General features: G+C 47.2%; 1 long non-coding RNA gene across 1 annotated transcript; it reads right to left on the reverse strand.

Annotated features, from left to right (window-relative positions):
* Window positions 1–521: 521 nt before the first annotated feature.
* Window positions 522–11,665, reverse strand: LOC140430045 (uncharacterized). Its single transcript, XR_011949295.1, has 3 exons — window positions 11,589–11,665; window positions 8,156–8,240; window positions 522–977 (listed from the first exon to the last, which is right to left on the reverse strand). It is a non-coding gene; the product is annotated as an uncharacterized lncRNA (long non-coding RNA).
* Window positions 11,666–23,529: the final 11,864 nt, after the last annotated feature.

Here is a 23,529-nt window from a genome sequence, read left to right on the forward strand (position 1 = left end):
GCAGTCTGTGTTACCCCAGGGCGATTAACACGACAGGTAGAGGGGCTGATCTAGATCCTCCAAAACTGTTGGTTTTAAAGAAAATCATTTCACTGGGATTGGTCCCCTTCAGAGGGTGATCTGGAGGTGGTCCTCAAAGATTTTCCAGTTATGTTATGCAGATGGGCACTGGGATATGCCTGCTGCTGAAGGGGGCACCTGTTTGTATCATGCATTATGGGTGTAATCCCAGATAAATTGTTGAGAGTATGCCCATTAGTTTTCTGAGCCTAAATGCCTTTGTTTGGGGTTTCTGTTGTACATATATCTTTGAAGTTGTGCCAGTCTTTCTTCGAGTTCCTAATTAGCAAAGGGTTTGACCCAATTTTGACCAATATAAATCGTTAGGCATATGAGCAAATATAACTGGCTAGTAGCTTGTAATAACACAACTGTCAAGTTTAATGGAGTTTACTTTTATTAAATTTGTAATTTAATTTTCAGTATTAGCTCATATCTCTCTTCAATTGCTTTTGTTTTGATTTAAGTGAGTCTCTTGTTTTTATGAAGTGAGTCCTGTACTTGCTGCATGTTAGCGAGTGTTCAGATTTGTTTGTCTCTCATGTTTTGGTAGATCAACCTGACATTGGCATAGCCTGAAGGCATTTTATATATGAGCATTTTCAACAGTTAACTCTGTTAATAATGCTCCCTTTTACAAAGTGCCTTTATCACATCGAAACATCTCAACACTTCACAAATTTAATTACGTTTGTTTTGAAGTCTACTGATCAAACAAGGCAGTCATTCTGCTCCGGCAACTTTACATAAACATTAAATGAGATCAATCTCCAGTTCCCCTGAATTGGTAGCATTAGCTATATTAAGGGACATATTGACTAGGACATTCGCAGGACATCCTGCTTTTGTTCTGATTACATCATTGGATCTTTAATGGTCATCTGAACCACTGGACAGATTACTGCAGATGCTGGAATCTGAAACAAAAACAGAAAATACTGGACAATCTCAGCAAGTTTGACAGCATTTCAAGTCTGGATATCTCTTTGTCAAAGTAGAACTCAACTGAATCTGTTATCTGAAGGATAATTAGATTAAATATCAAAGTCACAAATTGTTGTAATGTCAGTCATCATTGATGGCGCAAATGTAAACACTTGGAATGGGGATGAGATTTGAGGTGGAAAGTCTGGCCGAGGCTATTTTCCTGAACGTGCTCGAGGCAGATGCTGCTCATTATTTTCTGTGTTGGCTGCATTTGTGTCAATGATGTGCATGGCATGCATGGATTTCATTCAGAGTACAGAAGTTATGGAAATAAGTGCTGAGCTATCCCCTTCTCTTTATGCTTTGCTCCAGAATCACTGCTTCACCGCTGCATGTCGTAAAATCCAAATACACTTCCAAAGGTCTGAAGCAGCAAGGGACTTTAATTTCACTTTGGCAGAAGGCAAAATAGGTAGTAGCAGGTTAATGGTCTGTACCATGCCGTTGCTACAATTTTGTTCTGAGGGATATTGGTGAATTTGCACTCTGAATGTTGAGCAATCATTAAAATGAGCAGACCTTGGAAAATCTCCTGACGTCCACTCCGTACACTCACTCTCTCCTGGGCACCGTCACTGTATCCTGATTAACTGGTTACTGCAGGTCTTAATTCATATTTGTTACTACCAGGAAAGGAGGGGTCTGTAATGTTCTTGTCGGATGGCCTGATTTATATTACAAGAACACTTGTAGCTAAAGTTATAAACAATTCATTAATATTAGCTGTGGGTCAACTACATACAAAACAACAGATGAATGACGGTATTAACATGCACAAGCAACCTCTCGCTCCTGCTCTCCAGTCAGTCTGAGTCTGACATTCACTTATATACTAATGAGACTCCTGGTGGTCAGTTGGTGAATTACAACATAATAATGATATCACGACAGGGTCGAATGGCTCTCCACTTATCCCTCTCCTCTTTTGACTGCAACATGTTTTTCTGTTTAATAAAAGGTTACATTTAATTGCCAATTCAGTATGTACTTAACTACTGATGGACTGTGATAATAAAAGAACCAATCAGACAGATCTGTTTTAACAAAGAAAGAGGTTAGGCATTATGTAAAATAATAAGATACACTCTGAATTCTGCACATATATTCGCATGCACAAAAGCAAAATCAAATTAGAGTAGGGGAGGCTTGGTCATGTTGGAGCTCATATGAAAAAAAATAAGCGCAGCTTGTAGTTTGGCAGTAGGTAGAATCCGTTGGTCTCGCTTTTAGTGGTGTGGCAGTTCAAAGCTATAGCTAGGTTTTCTGTCCTTCTGAGAGGTTGCTATGGAATTAAATTCTTTTTTAAAATCGGTGTCCACTGCAAAATGGTTAAAGGCATATTCCAAGGGAGACGCAAGCAGAGCTGGTAACACGGGACAGCATGGCGGAGGGCAAGGGCCACAGGGAGACGGCACAGTGGTCGACGGAGCAGCTGGTGAAGATTTTGAGGATTGCTTTGCCACGTTGAAGAAGGACACGCTGGACCCGATTAAGGCTTCGATTGATCAAGTGGTTCAGAATCAGGAAACCCACGGGAGAGTGATCCAGGAGGTCGAACAAAAGTTGTCCGAGCATGAGGAGCATATAACAGTGCTGAAAAGCAAGGTGGGGATGATGAACGACTGCCAGAAAAGAATGCAGGAGAAGCTGGAGGGCCTGGAGAATAGGTCCAGGAGGCAGAATCTCAGACTTGTTGGCCTCCCTGAAGACAGTGAGGGATCGGATGTGAGGGCCTATGTGACAGACTTGTTGGAGAAGTTGATGGGGGCTGGGGCGTTCCCTCAGCCCCTGGAATTGGACAGAGTGCACAGAGCCCCCGCGAGGAAGCCCAGAGCGAACAAACCACTGAAGGACATGGTGGTACGTTTTCACCGTTTCATGGACAAGGAACACGTTTTGCGGTGGGCCAAGAAAGAATGGAGCAGCAAGTGGGAGAACTGTGAGTTGCGCATTGATCAGGTCCTGGGAGCGGATTTGGCCAAGAGACGAGCTGGGTTCAATCATGCAAAAACAACCCTCTTTAAGAAGGGAGTGAAGTTCGGGATGCTGTACCCAGCCCGCCTGTGGGTCACACATGAGGAACGGGACTTCTACTTTGAAACGCCAGACGAAGTATGGACCTTTATTAATGAAATAAAGCTGGAGGCGAATTAAAAGACACTTAAGCCTTGGAGAAGTACTGTGGCAGCGATTTGTCGTGCTGGATTGTAAAAATTTAAGTAGTTCTATGTGAAATAATGGGCTGTGTGGATAGTTAAAAGTTGATCTGTCTTGCAGGGACCTTGTCAGAGCAGTGGGCTTTGAATTTAGTTCTGTTTTTTGGATGACTATTTTTCTAACGTGATTGTTTCTTCACTGTTTTTTTTTCTCTGTTGTTTGTTTACTGGGGAATGTGATGCTTTTAAAGAGGGGGATTTCTCTTTACCGTATCACTCTTCACTGCTTTATCCCATAAAATCCGAAGAAAACCGGGGGAAAAAGGTCCAAAAGTCCGTTACAGGCGGGAGCTATCAAATGTGCGACCTACCCCTTCATGGCCCCCACCGGAAGTCACCTCATTTTGTATTCTTGTGCTGGACCACAAACACAAACTAAGCAATGAATGTGAGTCTAATTATTATTTCTGCACAAACAAAACAATCTTTTGCTCCAATAAACCTCCAATAAGCAATAAACCTCTTCAAAACCCTCAAAGCATCATGTGGGTGGTTGGGGGGGTGGGGGGGGGGGGAGAGGAGAGTACAATAGGGAGACAGACTGCTTGGTGCCAGGGACGGGGGCTATTGAGTCAGCATTGGTCAGCTGACTCTCGGTAGCGCAGTGGGGTGTGGGCAGGTGTTAAGCTGGAGCTTGACTTGGGGGATTCGGTTTTTAGTGTTGTTGTTAGAGGGGGGAGGGGGGGAGCTGCTTTGCTGACAGAGGAGGTACTGTTACTATGGGACAAATGGGAGGTCGGGAACTGCGACAGCCCGAGTGGGGACACGAGGAAGTGGAGGGCGCGAGCTCGAGGCTGGCCTAATAAGGGTGATGGCTAGTCGGCGGGGCAGGGGGGGGTGTTGGAAACCCCCCGTCCAGGCTGATCACATGGAACGTGAGAGGACTGAATGGGCCGGTCAAGAGGGCTCGCGTGTTCACGCATTTGAGGTAACTGAAGGCAGACGTGACAATGCTACAAGAGACACACCTAAAGGTTACAGACCTGACGAGATTGAGGAAGGGGTGGGTTAGCCAAGTGTTCCACTCAGGACTGGACTCAAAGACCAGGGGGGTAGTGATCTTGATCAGCAAACGAGTGGCATTCGAGGCAGGGAGAATCGTGTCAGGCAAGGGGGGTAGGTACATAATGGTGAATGGGAAGCTGGAGGGGGTGCGAGTGGTACTTGTGAACATATGTGCTCCGAATTGGGACGACGTGGAATTTATGAGGCGGGTATTAGGCAAGAATCCACACTTAGAGTCACATAACCTGATCATGGGAGGGGATTTCAACACAGTCATTGATCTGGATGGACCAGTCAAAATCCAGGACATGGAGGAGGCTGGCTGCGGCAAATGAATTGAAGGGTCTTATGGAACAGATGGGGGGAGTAGACCCATGGAGGTTTGCACGGCCGAGGACAAAGGAGTTTTCCTTTTTTTCACATGTCCACAAGGTATACACTCGCATCGACATTTTGTTCTGAGCAGGGCGCTAATACCGAAGGTGGGGGATACTGAGTATTCGGCAATTGCATTGTTGGATCATGCCCCGCACTGGGTGGATCTACGGGTTAGTGTGGAGAGAGGGCAACGCCCGCTGTGGAGACTGGATGTGGGGTTGCTAGCGGACGAGGCGGTCTGTGGGCAGGTTAACAAGTCCATCCAGAACTACCTGGAAACAAATGATATGGGGGAGGTCTCTGCAGCGACAGTCTGGGAAGCTTTGAAGGCAGTTGTCAGAGGAGAATTAATCTCGAAATGGGCCCACAGAGAAAAGGTGGAACGGGCTGAGAGGGATAGATTAGTGGAGGAGATACTCCAGGTGGACAGGAGATACTCGGAGGCCCTGGACGCGGGGCTACTGAGGGAGCGGCGGAGGTTACAGATGGAGTTTGGACTGTTGACCACAGGGAAAGCAGTGGAACAGTTGAGGAAGGCAAGGGGGGTGATCTATGAGTATGGGAAAATGGCAAGCAGAATGTTGGTGCACCAGCCCAGGAAAAGAGAGGCATCTAGGGAGATAGGTAAAGTAAAGAGTAGAGACGGTAATACTGTCCTGGACCCAGCGGGTCATACAGACCGATTTCTCTACTGAATGTGGATGCCAAACTGCTGGCTAAGATACTGGCCACAAGGATAGAGGACTGTATCCCGGGGGTGATAGGGGAAGACCAGACGGGATTTGTTAAGGGCAGGCAACTCAAGGCCAATGTTCGAAGGCTTCTAAATGTTATTATGATGCCCTCAGAAGGATCGGAGGCAGAGGTGGTGGTAGCGATGGATGCGCTAAGGCTTTTGATCGGGTGGAGTGGAATTACCTGTGGGAAACGCTGGGAAGGTTTGGGTTTGGTGAGGACTTTATTGACTGGGTGCGGTTGCTCTATCAGGCACCAGTAGCGAGTGTGCGTACGAACCGGCTGAGGTCGGGGTATTTTAAACTACACCGAGGGACGAGACAAGGGTGCCCCCTCTCCCCGTTACTGTTTGCTCTGGCCATAGAGCCATTGGCCATGGCGTTAAGAGCCTCTAGGAACTGGAAAGGGCTGGTTGGGGGGGGGGGGGGGGCGGATACTGGGTCTTGCTCTACGCAGATGACCTGCTCTTGTACATTTCGGACCCATTGGAGGGGATGGGGGAAGTAATGCGAATCTTGGACGAATTTGGCAATTTTTCGGGGTATAAATTGAACATGTGGAAAAGCGAGATGTTTGCGATTCAGGCAAGAGGGCAGGAGAAGAGACTGGGAGAGCTGCCGCTTAGAATGGATATCTGGGAATCCAGGTGGCCCGGAAATGGGAGGTACTCCACAAGCTAAACCTATCCCAGTTGGTAGAACAAATGGAAGGGGAGTTTAAGAGATGGGCCATGTTCCCGCTATCACTGGCGGGGAGGGTACAGACCGTGAAAATGACGGTCCTCTCCAGATTTCTGTTAGTCTTTCAGTGCCTCCCCATCTTCATCCCAAGGCCTTTTTCAAGCGGTTGAATAAGATTATTTTGGGCTTTGTGTGGGCGAGTAAAACCCCACGAGTGAAGAAAGTGTTGCTGGAGCGCAGTCGGGGGGAGGGTGGGTTGGCGCTGCCGAACTTCTGCAATTACTACTGGGTGGCTACTATCGCCATGATCAGGAAGTGGGTAGTGGGGGAGGGGTCGGCATGGGAGCGGATGGAGACGGCGTCATGTAAAGACACCAGTCTGGGAGCATTGGTAACGGCACCTCTGCCATTACCGCCGGCCCGATACTCCACAAGTCCGGGAGATAGTGGCAGCTCTGAGGACCTGGGGGCAGTGGAGGAGATATAAGAGAGTGGAGGGAGCATCGATTTGGACCCCAATTTATAACAACCACAGGTTTGTACCAGGTAGGTTAGATGGCAGGTTCCGGAGTTGGCAGAGGGCAGGAATTAGAAGGATGGGGGATCTATTTATAGACAGGAGCTTTCCTAGCTTGAAGGCGCTGGAGGATAAATTTAAATTGCCAGCAGGGAATGGTTTTATATATTTGCAGGTGTGAGACTTCCTGAGGAAACAGGTGACGGCCTTTCCGCTGCTGCTCCCACGGGGGATACAGGATAGAGTAGTTTCCAGTACCTGGGTGGGAGGGGGGGAAGGTATCGGATATTCACCAGGAGCTTTCGGAGGCAGAGGAAACTCCGGTGGTGGAGCTTAAGAGCAAGTGGGAGGACGAGCTAGGAGGAGAGATAGAGGCGGGTCTATGGGCGGATGCCCTAAGCAGGGTTAATACCTCCTCATCCAGGCTTAGCCTGATACAATTTAAGGTAGTTCACCGGGCACACATGACAGTGGCTAGGATGAGTAAGTTCTTCGGGGTAGAGGATAGATGTGCGAGGTGCGCGGGAAGCCCAGCAAATCATGTCCACATGTTTTCGGCATGCCCGAAGCTTAGAGGGTTTTGGCAGGATTTTGCTAAGGCAATGTCCACGGTGCTAAAAGCACGGGTGGTGCCGAGTCCGGAGGTAGCGATCATTGGAGTGTTGGAAGATCCGGGAGTTCAGGGGGTGAAAGAGGCCGACGTCCTGGCCTTTGCCTCCCTGGTAGCCCGGAAGCGGATCTTATTAATGTGGAAGGACTCGAAGCTTCCGAGTGTAGAGACCTGGGTTAGTGACATGGCTGGGTTTCTAAGTCTTGAGAAAATAAAGTTTGCCTTCAGATGGTCAATGTTTGGGTCTCCCGGAGGTGGCAGCTGGTCGTCGACTTTCTCGGGGAAAATTAAAAATGTCAGCAGATGCAGTATTTATTCCAAGGATGGGGGGGGGAGGGGCTGGCGGACGGATGTTGTTGTTTGGTTGATGTGTGTAAAGATTGGGCTGGGGGGGAAATGTTTATTTGACCATGTAGATGTCATTGTTTTTGTTCCTGTTATAAAAATTTTCAAATACCTTAATAAAATATTATTTTTTTAAAAACCAAAATGAACAGCGAAACAAGAAAAAGCCATTTTGCACATTGTGCCCATTCAATCTAATTGATTCAAAGGACATTCAGTCCATCCAATCTGGTACTATAATAATAATCTTTATTTGTGTCACAAGTAGGCTTACATTAACACTGCAATGAAGTTACTGTGAAAATCCCCTAGTCGTCACACTCCGGCACCTGTTTGGGTACACGGAGGGAGAATTCAGAATGTCCAATTCATCTAACAGCAGGTCTTTCGGGACTTGTGGAAGTAAACCATAGCGCCCGGAGGAAACCCAAGCCGGGAATCGAACCTGGGACCCTGGAGCTGTGAAGCAACAGTGATAACCACTGTGCTACCGTTTCTGACCGGATTATATTTTGGAGGATTACGTTAAATACAAGAAGATCACTTTAAATTGCACTTGTCTTACGAGAACTCTGATAGGATGAATGGACATTTCCCTTCACAGTGTTCATAAAATCCCTACCGTGGTTCCCACCGTGCCGCAGTGTTATTCTGGCTGCAACAATTGCTCTTTCTAGTTCTGAGAAATGATTCCATGCTTGATACTCCTATTTTAAAATACAGAATACATTGTCAATTTTGAATCAGATAGCAATTTATATTAATACTTACTTGAGAAATAAAGAAGGGACTTATATAGCACACATGGGGCGTCATTCTCCGACCCCCTGCCAGGTCGGAGAATCGCCGGGGGCTGCCGTGAATCCCGCCCCCGCCGGATGCCGAAGTCTCCGGCACCGGAGATTCGGCGGAGGCGGGAATCGCGCCGCGCCGGTTGGCGGGCCCCCCCGCTCGATTCTCCGGCCCGAATGGGCCGAAGTCCCGCCGATAAATTGCCTGTCCCGCCGGCGTAAATTAAAGCACCTACCTTACCGGCGGGACAAGACGGCGCGGGCGGGCTCCGGGGTCCTGGGGGGGGCACGGGGCGATCTGACCCCGGGGGGTGCCCCCATGGTGGCCTGGCCCGCGATCGGGGCTCATCGATCCGCGGGCGGGCCTGTGCCGTGGGTGCACTCTTTCCCTTCCGCCTCCGCAACGGTCTCCACCATGGCGGAGGCGGAAGAGACTCCACTGCGCATGCGCGGGAAACTTTCAGCGGCCGCTGACGCAACGGTCTCCACCATGGCGGAGGCGGAAGAGACTCCACTGCATGCGCGGGAAACTTTCAGCGGCCGCTGACGCTCCCGCGCATGCGCCGCCCCGACATGTCATTTCCGCGCCAGCTGGCGGGGCAACAAAGGCCGTTTCCGCCAGCTGGCGGGGCGGACATTCCTCCGGCATCGGCCTAGCCCCTCAATGTTGGGGCTCGGCCCCCAAAGATGTGGAGCATTCCGCACCTTTGGGGCGGCACGATGCCCGTCTGATTGGCACCGTTTTGGGCGCCAGTCGGCGGACATCGCGCCGTTTCGGGAGAATTTCGCCCATGATATTTATATAGCACTCTGTACATCCTTAGGATAGAATTACCATAGAATTTATTATAGAATTCCTACAGTGCGGAAGGAGGCCATCAGATCTGCACCTGCCCTCCGAAAGGTGGGTTTAGTGGGTTACGGGGATAGGTTGGAGGCATGGGCCGCTCTTTCCAAGGTGCTCTTTCCAAGGGTAAGTGCAGGTAGGGTGCTCTTTCCAAGGGTAAGTGCAGACTCAATGGACTTAATGGCCTCCTTCTACACTTTAGGGAAGCTATGATTCTATGAAAGAGTTACCCTACCTAGGCAATGATAATAATCTTTATTAGTGTCACAAGTTCCCGCCCTGTCCCCATAACCCCACCTAACCTGCACGTCTATGGGCACTATAGGGTTATTTAGCACAGTCAACCCACATAACCTGCACATCTTTGGTGTCTCATGTTTTTTTTAAATTTAGAGTACCCAATTCATTTTTTCCAATTAAGGGGCAATTTAGCTTGGCCAATTCACCTACCCCACACATCTTTTTTCTTGTGGGGGCGAAACCCACGCAAACACGGGGAGAATGTGCAACCTCCACACGGACAGTGACCCAGAGCCGGGATCGAACCTGGGACCTTGGCGCTGTGAGGCAGCAGCACTAACCACTGTGCTATTGTGCTGCTCTGATGTCTCATGTTTGATGTCGCAATGTTGTTTGCAATTTTGTGCTAATAACTGGTGGTGGATAAACATAGCAGCCAATTTATACACTATAATGTCCCGCAAACAGCAATGAAATAAATTACTATTTAACCTGCCCTGGACAGCTCCCCTAATCGTCTTCAAATAATGCCACGTGATCGCTAACAGCCACCTAAAGTGTGCAGGCTGGACCTTTGTTTAACACCGCAAGGCTGCGTACTTAGCCCCCTACTCTACTCCCTGTACACACACAACTGTGTGGCAAAATTTGGTTCCAACTCCATCTACAAGTTTGCTGACGATACGACCATAGTGGGCTGGATCTCGAATAATGACGAGTCAGAATACTCTGAGATAGAGAACCTAGTGGAGTGGTGCAGTGACAACAATCTATCCCTCAATGCCAGCAAAACTAAAGAGCTGGTCATTGACTTCAGGAAGCAAAGTACTGTACACACCCCTGTCAGCATCAACGGGGCCGAGGTGGAAATGGTTAGCAGTTTCAAATTCCTAGGGATGCACATCACCAAAAATCTGTCCTGGTCCACCCACGTCGATGCTACCACCAAGAAAGCACAACAGCGCCTATACTTCCTCAGGAAACTAAGGAAATTCGGCATGTCCACATTAACCCTTACCAACTTTTACAGATGCACCATAGAAAGCATCCTATCTAGCTGCATCACAGCCTGGTATGGCAACTGCTCGGCCCAGGACCGCAAGAAACTTCAGAGAGTCGTGAACACCGCCCAGTCCATCACACGAAACTGCCTCCCACCCACTGACTCTATTTGCACCTCCCGCTGCCTGGGGAAAGCGGGCAGCATAATCAAAGACCCCTCCTACCCGGCTTACTCACTTTTCCAACTTCTTCCATCGGGCAGGAGAAATGCCACTGACCCACTTGCTGACTCCTGCCCACTGCTCCAATCCACATCTTTGGCTGCCCTCTTCTGAGCCAGATGGCAAGCAGTAGGTACTGAGAGGTCAGGAGCAGGGCAGCCAGTAAAATGGCGAGCGAGATGGTGAGTAAGCCGGCCAGATCAAAATGCAATTTTACTACACGAGTCCAACTTTTTTAACTGGTGTTTTGGAGATAAATGTTCTGTGAAAACAGCATCCTTAACCATGGTATTAGGCAGTTAGTTACCTGTGACATCACTAGCCGTGATGTCACAGGCACTACGGCTATATTTGTGGTGAGTGCGCCCTCTATAGTTCGGTGTCAGCCACCATAACCAAAAAATGTAATATATGTATATGTTGAGTTTAACACACCACAATTAGACAATTCTTATCTATGTTACATGGCAACTTAAATGAAACGCTATGAACCTTTATAGAAGCAATCTAAACATTTTCATCAACGTTTTATAGGCTTATCTTTCCAAATGCCCAGTAAATTTGTCACATATGAAACCGATCACACCTTCACTGATCTCTTTGAAACCAATTAAGACTTCATGTCAATTTCAGTGGAAAAGAAAATGGAATTTTGTTTAATTGAGCTTTAAAGCTTTTTTGTTTGTACGTTTCAATTTCCATATTTCATTTTTGTTTTGAACACGACCTCAGTCAGACATAAAAGATATATGCAGAAACAGAGCAATGTTATCGACTGACGTCTCCATTCCAATTTATTCTAATTACCTCCTGTTTGTGTAGCAGAGATAAACAACTGAACAGAGCGAGAGGGTAAAAGAGCTGCAGAAGCAGAACTGAGAGCAGACCAGCAGGGAAGTGCATGGGTTCAGGGCCAACCGACCGTGTTCGAAGAAACCTGAGTCTGTCACTCACCTGAGAGACGGAGGTAAGTCATCAATGGTGAATAGTTTTCCTCTGCTCTCTCTAACACTAAGTGGATACATTCAAAATGTCAATCGAGTAATTATAACAGGAAGTGAGTTAATAAGAGTATTAGCACAGAGCCAGCCTAGAGTGATTGAATTTAATAGGTCAGAAGTGGTACTGGGGATTTTTATACAGGGAATTACATTCATTTACAGCTTAACTAGTTAAACTACTTTTAAAAAACTATGAATAATTATTCAGTAATATTTCTAAGCTTGAAATCTAATTCGGTAAATAAAACACACTAACGGTGATAGTGTAGGTGATTTGTTGCAGCTGTAATATGTGGATGTTGATGGGCACCAGTGAGATCCATTGTAACCACATCTGCAGTAAGTGTCAGCAGCTCCAGGAACTGCAACTCAGAGTTGATGAGCTGGAGTGTGATTTCCGGGTGCTGCAATGCATCAGTGAGGGGTAGAGTTACCTGGATACTTTGTTCCAGGAGGCAGTCACACTCCTTAGGCCAGGGACTTCAGATATGGTCCAGCATCAGGGACTGGAGGGTGTGACTACAAGTGAGACTGGTATAGGATCCAATGAGGGAGTCTCAGCCATTGTCCAACAGATTTGATGTGCTTGCAGCTTGCTTGGACAAGAGCATGGATTGCAGGGAGGATGAACATACTAACCATTGCACCATGGTGGGTCACCATTGTGCAACAGATAAAAAGGAATGCAGTTGTAGGAAGAGACAGTATAGTTAGTAGGATGGACATTGTTCTCTACAGCTTAGAGCATAAGACCGAAAGGCTGTGTTACCTGCCCTGTGCCACAGCTAAGGACAGTTCCCAGGGACTGGAGAAGAACTTGGAGCAGGGAGAAGATCCGGTTGGCATGATCCACATGGATACCAACAATGAAGGTAGAACAAAGAAAGAGGTTCTACTAAGGGGCTTTAAGCAGCCACCTGAGACATGAGCAAATTGGCATAGGGTAACTAAGATCAGAGAACTGAATGCATGACTCAAAGAATGTTGTGGGAGAAGTCATCTTTGATTCATGGGGCACCTACGCCAGTACTAGGGAAAGAAGGAGCTGTTCTCTTCTTAACTGGGGGCAGAGTCCTGGCGAATAGTATAACAAGGGCTGTAGAGAAGGCTTCAAACAAAATATTGGTGAGGGGGGTGTCGTGTTAAGCACAGTAAGACAACACGGGCTGCAACTGGATGCAGCTTTACCTGAGAGATACTCCACACCTTGAAGTTAGTTCAATATGTTTTATTGAACCTGTCGCACAGTTAGCTCAATCCTCTGTGAGTTTGACTCTCTGCTAACCTAGTGTGATTAATCTGTCTGACTGAACCAGACTAGCTCTTAGCCACGTGCTGTAGGAGTTATATGTTATGTACACCCTGACTCACACTGTAGATGTCACCAGTGGAAAGAGGCGGAGTGTGAGTGCCTCGTGCCTTTTCTAGTTGGAAAACACCCCCAAGTGTTCTGCATGCTGATTGGTTATGTCCTGTTCTCTGTATTCATTAGCTGCCTGTTTGTATCTCATTATGTGCATGTCTGCATATCATGACAGGGGGAGGGATCACATGTCGGGGAATTTGGAAGGTTAAAGAGAAATGACAAGGCAATGATGCAGTGTAGTGAAGTGGGTAATGATAACCAGTGTGACAGGAAGGCGCAGAGTGTACAAACACAAGAGTGCACCATCAAACATGAGAGTGCACCAGCAAACATGAGAGTGCACCAGCAAACATGAGAGTGCACAGCAAACATGAGTGCACCAGCAAACATGAGAGTGCACCAGCAAACATGAGAGTGCACCAGCAAACACAGTCATAGTGATGAAAAATGGTAAAAAGGCAGAAATAAAAGCTCATATTTGGGGCGGCACGGTAGCACAGTGGTTAGCACTGTTGCTTCACAGCGCCAGGGACCCGGGTTCGATTCCCGGCTTAGGTCACTGTCTGTGCAGTGTCTGCACATTGTCCTCGTGTCTGCGTGGGTTTCCTCCGGGTGCTCTGGTTTCCTCCCATAGTCCAAAGATGTGCGGGTTAGATGGATTGGTCACGCTAAATTGCCCTTAGTGTCCAAACGTTAGGTGGGGTTGGTGGGTTATGGGGATAGAGTGGAGGTGTGGGCTTAGGTAGGGAGCTCTTTCAGGGGCTGGTGTATACTTGATGGGCTCAATAACCTCCTTCTGCACTGTAACATCTGTGATTCTATGATCTGAATACTCATTCTATTTATAACAAGATGGGTGAATGGATAGCACATATAGAAATAAATGAGCATGTTTTGATAACCATTGCAGAGGCATGGCTACAAGATGACCAAGGCTGGCACCTGAATATTCAAGGGTATTGGGATTTTGGAAGGACAGGAATAAATGATAAAGGAGGGATGGGATCAGTACCATAGTGAGAAATTATCTTGGAAGATCAAGACATAGAAATAGTTTTGGATGGAAATAAAAAATAGCAAAGGAAGGAAATCACTGGTGGGAGCAGTTTATAAGCACCTGAAGAGTAACTACACTGGAGGACAGAGTATAAATTAAGAAATGATGGGAGCTTGAAAAAAATGCAATTTTGATTTCCAAACAGATTGGAAGAATCAAAGTGGCAGATATTGTCTGGAGGATGAGTTCATAGAGTGGATTTGGGACAATTTCTTAGAAGAATACATTCGGGAACCAACTGGAGAGTAGGGTATATTACAGCTGGCAATGTGAAATGACCCAGCATTAATTAATGACATGATTGTAAAGGACTCTTGAGGCAAGAATGATCACCATCAGTTTGAGGCCGAGATATGTGGGTCTGAAAATGGGTAAATTACAAGGGCCTGAAGAGTGCGTTGGCTCAAGTGAACTGAGGAAATACTTTAAAAGATAAGATGATAGAGAAGTAGCGGTAAACATTTAAATAGATATTTCATGGTTCCCAAAAAAATATATATTCCAATGAGAAAGGGATTTATGGGACAGATGCTAACCAAGGAAGTTAAGAAAGGTGTACAATGCTCTAAAGATTAGTGGCAGGCTGGTAGATTGGGAAACATTTAGAAGCCAATAAAGGATGATGAAGAAAAAATAAAGAGGGATAAAGGAGAGTATGAGGGAAAACTAGAAAGGGATGTAAAAAAAGTAAAATCTTCAACAAGTATATAAAAAGGAGGAGAGTAGCTAAAGTAATTGTGTACCCCTTAGAGGATGAGACCAGGGAAATAATAATGGGGGGGGGGGGGGAAAGGCAGAGACTTTGGACAAGTAATTTGTATCTGTCTTCATAGAATGAGATGGTGGCTAATAATCCAGAGGCCTGGGCTAATGCTCTGTGTACATAGGTTCCAATTCCAGCAAAGCAGCAGGTGCAATTTACATTCAATTAATAAATCTGGAATTGAAAGCAAGTCTCAGTAATGGTGCCATGAAACTATCATAGAATTTTGTAAAAACCCATGTGGTTCATTAATTGATGGAAGTGCTCTGCAGCCACTGGCTGCCAGCGAGCCGAGCGAGAACGAGACAACGTGCGAGCCGAAGCGGCACGGAACTGAGTCGGGTGCAACCGCAGGGGTACTGCTCACCCCCTCCCCCCCATCCCCCCAAGCCAAGCTTGTGAGACGACGACCACCGAACTCCCCAAGAGGTTTGGGGTGAAGGGAAGGCGCGAGCACACCACGCAAGGCGGAAGGTGGGGGCTGGACAGGCACATTCTCTCGAACGTAGGGAAGGAAATCTGCCATTCTTTCCTAGTCTGGACTGTTTATCACTCCAGGCCCAGAGTAATGTAGTTGACGACTAAATGCCGTCTATTTCAGAGCAGGTCACTCAGCCATGGGCTTTTATTTAATTGAATAAGTCTGCCACATGGGACCTTGTCAAAACCATACTAAAATCCATGTAAACCGCATCAACTCATGTAAACCCAAAAGAGGCAAGGCAGCATGGAGCAGGCTTTGCTACCAGGAACACCTTGCTTAGTATGACAGAGACGCCCACAAATGGCTTGGAATGCATTCTGTCCATCCGCTGTCTGCTGCTCCTCGACCTGTACGTCTGCACAGTATCTATGCCACAACACTCTGTTCCTCACCTGTAGTTCTACGAGGAACACCATAACATCATCAGCAGCATGGACCAAATACTTAGTGGCCTCAACGGTCCACAATGTTATTTGGACAACATTTTAATTAATGGCAGAACTGAAAAGCAGCTCCTCAAGAATTTAGAATACAATTTGGAGCATCTTGAAAGACATAGGGCGGGATTCTCCGTCGGCCTTGCCGGAACCAGGAAAAGCGATTGGGCGGAGAATCGCGCATGAGGTGAAAATCGTGGCCAGCGCTGGGTGCCCAACAGAATGCCATGCTCTGGTGCCTCAACCGCGGCATCAATGCGTTCTACTCTGCACATAGAGTAAACGCCGTTGGCATATCATTAACGGGCCTGACCCGGTATCCTCCAGGGCCTCCGCGATGCTCCGCCACCACCAGGAGGAATTACCGACGGCAAATTTCACTTGTGGGTTATAAATCGGGAAACAGGCGCCCTGGCTGATGAGGGAGAGAGAGGAGGTAGGACATGCAGGGGCATGACTTTGGGCTGCCGGTCCCGGGGTGGGTTGATAGGGGGTGACCACCCACGGGACCAGGGCATCCAGGCACAGGCTGCCATTGCCGCGGTCTGCAAGACAGCTAACTTGCTGCGCACTCCACTGACTGCCCTCCGTGGCACGTGGTTGCGCAGAGTGCCCCCACTGCACTACCCCCCACACCACAGCCCCCACCCTCTACCCTACCAGCCCTGCACCCCACCAACCCACACCTCACCGCCCACCCCAGCCCCCTGCACTCCAGCCCTCTCCACCCCACCAACCAACACCCCCCGCCCCCCCCCCCCACCCACCGGCAGGTCATCAGATTGCCCACGCAAGCTGGACACCCACAGGAGATCCCAGAGAAGGGCGCAGGGCAGAGGCCACAGAGCTTACTGCTGGCATGGGTTTTGCCAACCGCCAGTACCCTTGCCAGCAGGGACAGGTGCCGGAGTCAGAGACCCCATGGTACCAAGCACCAACGGGACTCGGGGTGCGGTACGGAGGGCAGGGGGAGCAGCCGGGGGTGGGGTTGGGAATGAGGGAGTGGTGAGGAGAGGCAAAAGGGGGACATGCGTGGGCAGGGGCTGCAGTGGAAACCGGGGCCACTGTGTAGCCCATTGGACTTGGTTAGGCACGAGGGTATGCACCATGCTAACATATCTGCCTTTCTCCCAATGGCTATCGGAGTCCAACCAGGGATGGTGGCCTTCATCCTGGCCAATGCAGCCCTGGGGGATGCACTGAGGCTGTACGATTAAAAGCTGCTCAGGATGGACTCTGAAGCAGTGGAGCCTGCCCCAGAGGAACAGCAGCCAGCCAGTGAGAATGAAGAGCCGGCCTCCCAAAAGGCCAAGGAGGGGGTGGAAATGAGGCACCACATCAGGCCTCGAGTGTACTGGCAGTACCTGTCCTTCGAGGACCTGCCGGACCGCGAATGCCGTCGAAGACTCCGGCTGAGCAGGGCGATCGTACAACTTATCTGCCAGATCATGGTGCACTGGCAACGCAGGGGGTATGGAGGAGGACACCCGATCCAGGTCAGCCATTTTTTTGATCTTCATTATAAATTTCCCAGTTTCTGACTGTAAGGGATCTACATTTGACTTCTCCAATCTATTTCTCTTCACATAACTATAGAAACTTCTAAAGTCAGCTTTTATGTTCCCTGCAAGCTTACTCTAGTACTCAATGTTCTCCTTCTTAATCAATCCCTTGGTCCTCTGCTGAATTCTAAACTGCTCTCAATCCTCACGTGTGTTGCTTTTCTTGGCCAATTTGTATGCTCTACCTTGGATCTAATACTATCTATAATTTCCCTTGTAAGCCATGGTTTGGCCACCTTTCCCATTTTACTTTGGCGCCTGACAGGAATAAACAATTGTTGTAGTTCACCAATGCGCTCTTTGAATGTTTGCCATTTCCTATCCATCGTCGCCCTTTTAAGTAACGTTCCCTAATCATCATAGACAACTCTCACCAATTCCATCATAGTTTCTTTTACTTCTATTCAGGACCCTAGTCTCAGAATCAACTACGTCACTCTCCACCTTAACGAAGAATTCTATCATATATATCATCAGACCTATATAAGAAATCCAGATACGACATGCGGAAAGTCTTCGGGGACGTCAAAAGTCAATACCGCATCAAACTAGAGTCCCAGGCCAACGACACAGACCCACGATGTCTATGGCAGGGCTTACATGAGATCACAGGTTACAAAGCAAGGCCAGGCAGAATATCTGGGACTGGAGCGTCCCTCCCCGATGAACTAAATAAGTGCTATGCCCGCTTTGAACAGTCAGCCAATACATCAGTGTCACCCGCCCCAACAGCCCTGGACACACCCATACCAATTATTACAGCCTCAGAGGTAAGAGCTGCCTTCTTGAAAGTGAACCTGCGGAAAGCGACAGGCCCCGACGGAGTCCCTGAGCGAGCATTCAGAGCATGCGCAGGCCAGCTGGCGCGTGTATTCGCAGACATCTTCAACACCTCACTCCTCCGCTCCGATGTCCCCACCTCCTTCAAGAAGACCACCATAATACCAGTATCAAAGAAGAACAAGGTAGTGCCTCAGCGACTGCCGACCGGTGATCCTGACGTCTGTTATCATGAAATGCTTTGAGCGGCTAGTCATGAGACGGATCACTGCCAGCCTCCCAGACGGTCTCGATCGACTGCAGTTTGCCTTGTGTTGCCTATCACCGCAACCGGTCCACAGCAGATGCTATCTCCCTGGCTCTACAATCAACCCTCAAACACCTACTTGAGACTGCTGTTCATAGACTACAACTCCACCTTCAACACCATTATCCCGACAAGACTTATACCCAAACTCTGCAATCTTGGACTTGACCCCGCCCTGTGCAGCTGGATCCTCGTCTTCCTCACCAACAGACCGCAATCTGTGAGGATAGGCAACAGCACCTCCTCCACATTAGTCCTAAACACCGGGGCCCCGCCAGGATGTGTGCTCAGTCCTCTACTGTACTCCCTATACACACATGACTGTGGCAAGATTTAACTCAAACTCAATCTACAAGTTTGAGGATGATACAACTGTGGTGGGTCGTATCTCAAACAATGACGAATCGGACTAGAGAAGAGAGATAGATCACTCAGTTGCATGGTGGACCAAAAACAACCTGTCTCTAAATGTCGGAAAGTCCAAGGAACTGATCATCGACTTCAGGAAGCGTAGTACGACACACACTCCATCTGCATTAATGGCTCTGAAGTGGAGATGGTCGATAGCTTTAAGTTCCTGGGGGGTCACCATCACCAACAGTCTGTCCTGTTCCACTCAAGTTGATGCAACAGTCAAGAAAGCCCAACAACGTCTCTACTTCCTATGGAAGCTAAAGAAATTTGGCATGTCTGCATCGACTCCCACAAACTTCTACAGATGTGCCATAGAGAGCATCCTATCCGGCTGCATCACAGCATAGTATGGCAACTGCTCGGCCCAAGATTGCAAGAAACTGCACAGTGTGGTGAACTCAGCCCAATGCCTCACACAAGCCTGCCACCCTCACATCTACACCTCCCGCTGCCTCAGGAAGGCAGACAGCATTATCAGAGACCCCTCCCACCCAGGCTTTGCCTTCTTCCAGACCCTTCCATCAGGCAAAAGACACAGAAGTCTCAAGACATGCACATCCAGGAATAGCTTCTTCCCCACAGCTACTAGACTCCTGAACGACTCCCCCTCAGACTGATCTATTCCCTGTAAGAACACTAGTCACGATGCCCTATGCTGCTCTTGCTCATGTGTTTGCTTTGTTTGGCCCCTTGTTCCGCACTGTAACCAATCACTGTTTGTCGATGTACCATTTGTCAATGTACTCTGTCGATTATTCATTTTTTGTCTTCTATGTGTGTACTGTGTACGTTCTCTTGGCCGCAGAAAAATACTTTTCACTGTACTTCGGTACATGTAACAATAAATCAAATCAATCAATCAATCTATTATTGTCACTCAGCCCTAAGGGGTCTCGCAAAACTAGATTGCCAATGATTCCTTTTTCATTACACAATGAAGAAAGCTTTTGGACCAACCATCAAGAAGACCGCCCCCTCAGGTCTAAATCAGGGGAAACAACCATTGACCAAAGCAAGCAAATGAACCGCTGGGTGGAGCACTAGCTAAAACTGTACTCCAGGGAAATGTTGTCATTGATGGTGCCCTTTATGCAGTTCTGCTAGTCATGGACAAGCTAAACGGGCAACCAATGGAACTAAAGCACAGCAACGCCATCAATTCTCTAGCCAGCAGAACGGTGCTTGGAAATGAAGGCATTATCCCTGATAATCAATTGTGCCAAACCAGCTATACACTCAAAACTCCACGAATTGCTTTGCCAGTGCAGGGATGAGGGAACAATTCCACAGGACATGCACAAAGCCAACATCATCATCCTCCATAAGAACAAGGGCGACCGCGGTGAGTTCAACATCTACCGTGGAATCTCCCTGCTCAGCACAGTAGGGAAAGCCTTTGCCTGAGTCATTTTAAACAGACTTCAGAAGCTGGCTGATCAGGTCTACTCTGAGGAACAGTGCAGCCTTCGTGCAGAGAGATCCAGCATTGGAAAGCATTGGAAAAGTGTCCGCTTCTATGTGCAGATTGACCAAGAGGGTGTGGGGAAATAGTGTACTCACATGGAACACAAAGTTTGAGTGTATAAAGCTTGCATCCTCAGTATCCTGCTTTATGGCAGTGAGGCCTGGACAATGTATGCCAGCCAAGAACGATGCCTCACCGCACTCCATCTTCACCGCCTCCGACGAATCTTTGGCCTCAGGTGCCAGGACACATCTGTAACATAGAGGTCTTTGAGGTAGCTAACATGCTACATTTTTGCCATATTGTGTCAGTGGTGCTTAAGATGGCTTGGACATGTGAGCCACACAGAGGATAGCAGGATCCACAAGGATGTAATGCAAAGCGGGTTTGCCACTGGCACCAGACTCACTTGCTGGCCATCCCTTTGCTTCAAAGACATCTGAAAACATGACGTGAAGTCCTGTGACATGGCCCAGAAGCTTTGGCAGCAGGTTGCCAGTGATCGTCAGAGCTTGTGGACAGCAATGAAGGTGGAAGTGAAAAAAGGCAAAGAGAAGAGATGCAGCAGCTGGCAAGACATGAGACAACACTGCAAAGAAGGAGCCAGATGCAGCCAAACCAATCAGCGACCCACTGGCGCGCACCCATTGTCTCTCGAGACAGGGAGGCCAAGTAGAAGAAGAATATTGATAAAATATCTTTCTGTTCTCCTTGATTTTATTTGTCAATGTACTTTCGTGCCCTCTCTTTGCTTTGCAATTTCCTTTTTGATTTCACCCCTCCTCTTTCTATATTTTGATAAGATACTGTAAAGTACACTCCGTACTCCTTATAGAGTTATCTAACATTGGGACTGGTCAGATAGTACATGTTAGAGAGTTACCCAGCATGGCAGATTAAATGATGTTGCCCTTCAGTTAAATCGGTGACATCAAGTGTTGTTCTTTTAACCTGAGATGTGACAATCCTTGATTACCTCACCTGGAAAATAACTTCAAACCTCATTGATTTAATTGAAGAAGTTCCATCCAATGGTATACGCAAAAAACCTAGAAACCTGAAATATAAAAAAATGCTGGAAGTACACGTTTTAAACGATAAATGACTAGTTAAAGGATGAAATCTGGAAACTGAACAGAAAACAAGGGCTTAAACCAGTAGATGCTGAAAAATGGGCTTTTTGATCAGGAAGTTCCAAGGCACAGGTAATACTGGGTGGTGCACCTCATTATCTCCGTGTCAGAAGTGTCGAGGAAGCGAACAGATGCTCAAGCATCTGGACAGAGAATGGGACTCAACATTCAGGCCAAAATGATACCTTAAAGAGGCGAAACAAGAAGGAGAGAAACAGTGGCCGATGGGGAGGGATCAGGAAGGGTGGGTAGCTGTCAACCAGGAGGGTAGAAACAAGGAATGTTAATGATAATACGATGGTGACAGTGATTGGGGGAAAGGAGTAGTGAAAATGAGCTATAGTCATGACCCAGGATGTGGGTCCAGGAAAGCGCAGCCGGGGTAATTTTTGCTTTGGCTCCAGAATAATACAGCTGAGAGCAAACCAGAAGCCTACACCAGTTCAGATATTTGGGCGAGGTGAACACCAGGCTGTTGAATCTCTAGCACTCATTTCACATTAAATCAAAATTACCCGATATACTCCTCAAAGCTTCACATTCCGGTAAATATATTTTAAACACTTTGATTGTCAATTGCAGCCTGTACCAGTTCCTTTAAGAACTGACTGTAAGGTTGTATTTCGAATTGCTTTTTCTGAGCGCAGCTGGACCCCTTCACTTTGGTCTCCAAGTACTACTTACTCTTTTGTGCAATCTTTTGCAAGCAGATGTGAAAGCAACATATTAGGAAAGGGGACTGTGGGATGAGTTGTTGCCAAAGTGCAAAGGACAACTGGCACTTTATTTAAGTTTCTGAACATCCAGCTGTGAGCAATCCGGAGTTGTCATAATACTTGTTGTTTGAATCTTGACCCATTAATGACCAACATGGGCAGCACACTGATATGTCAACATGGCCCAGTGAAATAGAAAACAATGAGCATGCCTGGATCAGCAGTTGGCAAAGTGCTCTGATTTCTACCTCTCTGATGCTGTTCCAAGTTTAGCGTGAGGAGCAATAAACAATGTTGGCAAAACGATCTATTAAGATGTCATCACGTGTTTGCTCATTTATCTTGACAACCTTGGATAAACCAAAGAATTTCTTCCTCAGAAACGTCTAGGTTAAGGTTAAGGGTCAGATAGTTTCAACATAAGTCCACCACCTCTATTTATGCTGCTCCGGCTGTACTTTCTATTGCTGGGTGGTCCGCATCCTCCACATAGGTCTCCCTGATGTGGGGCCTCCGAAAGCACGGCCTCCACTGTCTGACTGCTCAACCACACCATTCGGCACTCAGACATTCCAGCTGTTTGTTGACAATTACAAATTTAAAGACAACCAAAAGCCACTTATAAACCTTGTCCCCACGATGTCAACACCTCCAGTGCATCGTGCAGTACAGACTCGGAGAAATGCCAACCTATATGAATGAGGTGAGATTGTCCATTTTGTTTCCACCATGATTAATACATGATTAAACTGATAAGGAATCACTCATCATTACAATAATTCAGTAATATTTATTATACTATATTTCTCTCAGATTCCACTGCAATCTGAATTATAATTCAGCTATATCGCACCTTTCTTTCAATTATTGTGACAATATAACTAATAATTAAAAGAGATTAAAAGAGGGAGAAAAAGTCTGCCTTACGGAGCAACAATCGTCAATTGAAATGGCTCCTGGCCTCATCATGCATTTGCTGAAAAGTTTAAATGTGTTTGTGTACAGCTATGAAATGAGTCTTTTTCATTTTTCTTTCAAGAATCAGAAACTAAACGACATCTAAAATTTGGAAACATTACATTTGCTGTTCTGTTTTGCGAATTAGAAAATTAATATAGTCTTAAATTGTTCTGACTTGGTGGTGAGCAGCAGTATTTTCAAGTGTACAATTTTCCATGTCTTTATTTCTCTTCTACTGTTCTATTCATATTGTTGCACATTCTCTGCCTTCTATTTATTGGCCTTTTTTCCACTCTCACCTGCACCATTGTAACAGATGCCTAGTCAGCTCTCAACAATGGCTAAGAGACTGGATCAGATGTCATAACTTTTTAAAGGTTTAAGACATTGTGGAAAGATCGATTCATTCCAGGAGTGATCATACAAGAAATATGGCTTGGTTATTTTATT

The sequence above is a fragment of the Scyliorhinus torazame genome, chromosome 9 (genome assembly GCF_047496885.1).
Source record: "Scyliorhinus torazame isolate Kashiwa2021f chromosome 9, sScyTor2.1, whole genome shotgun sequence".
Taxonomy (NCBI): Eukaryota; Metazoa; Chordata; class Chondrichthyes; order Carcharhiniformes; family Scyliorhinidae; genus Scyliorhinus; species Scyliorhinus torazame.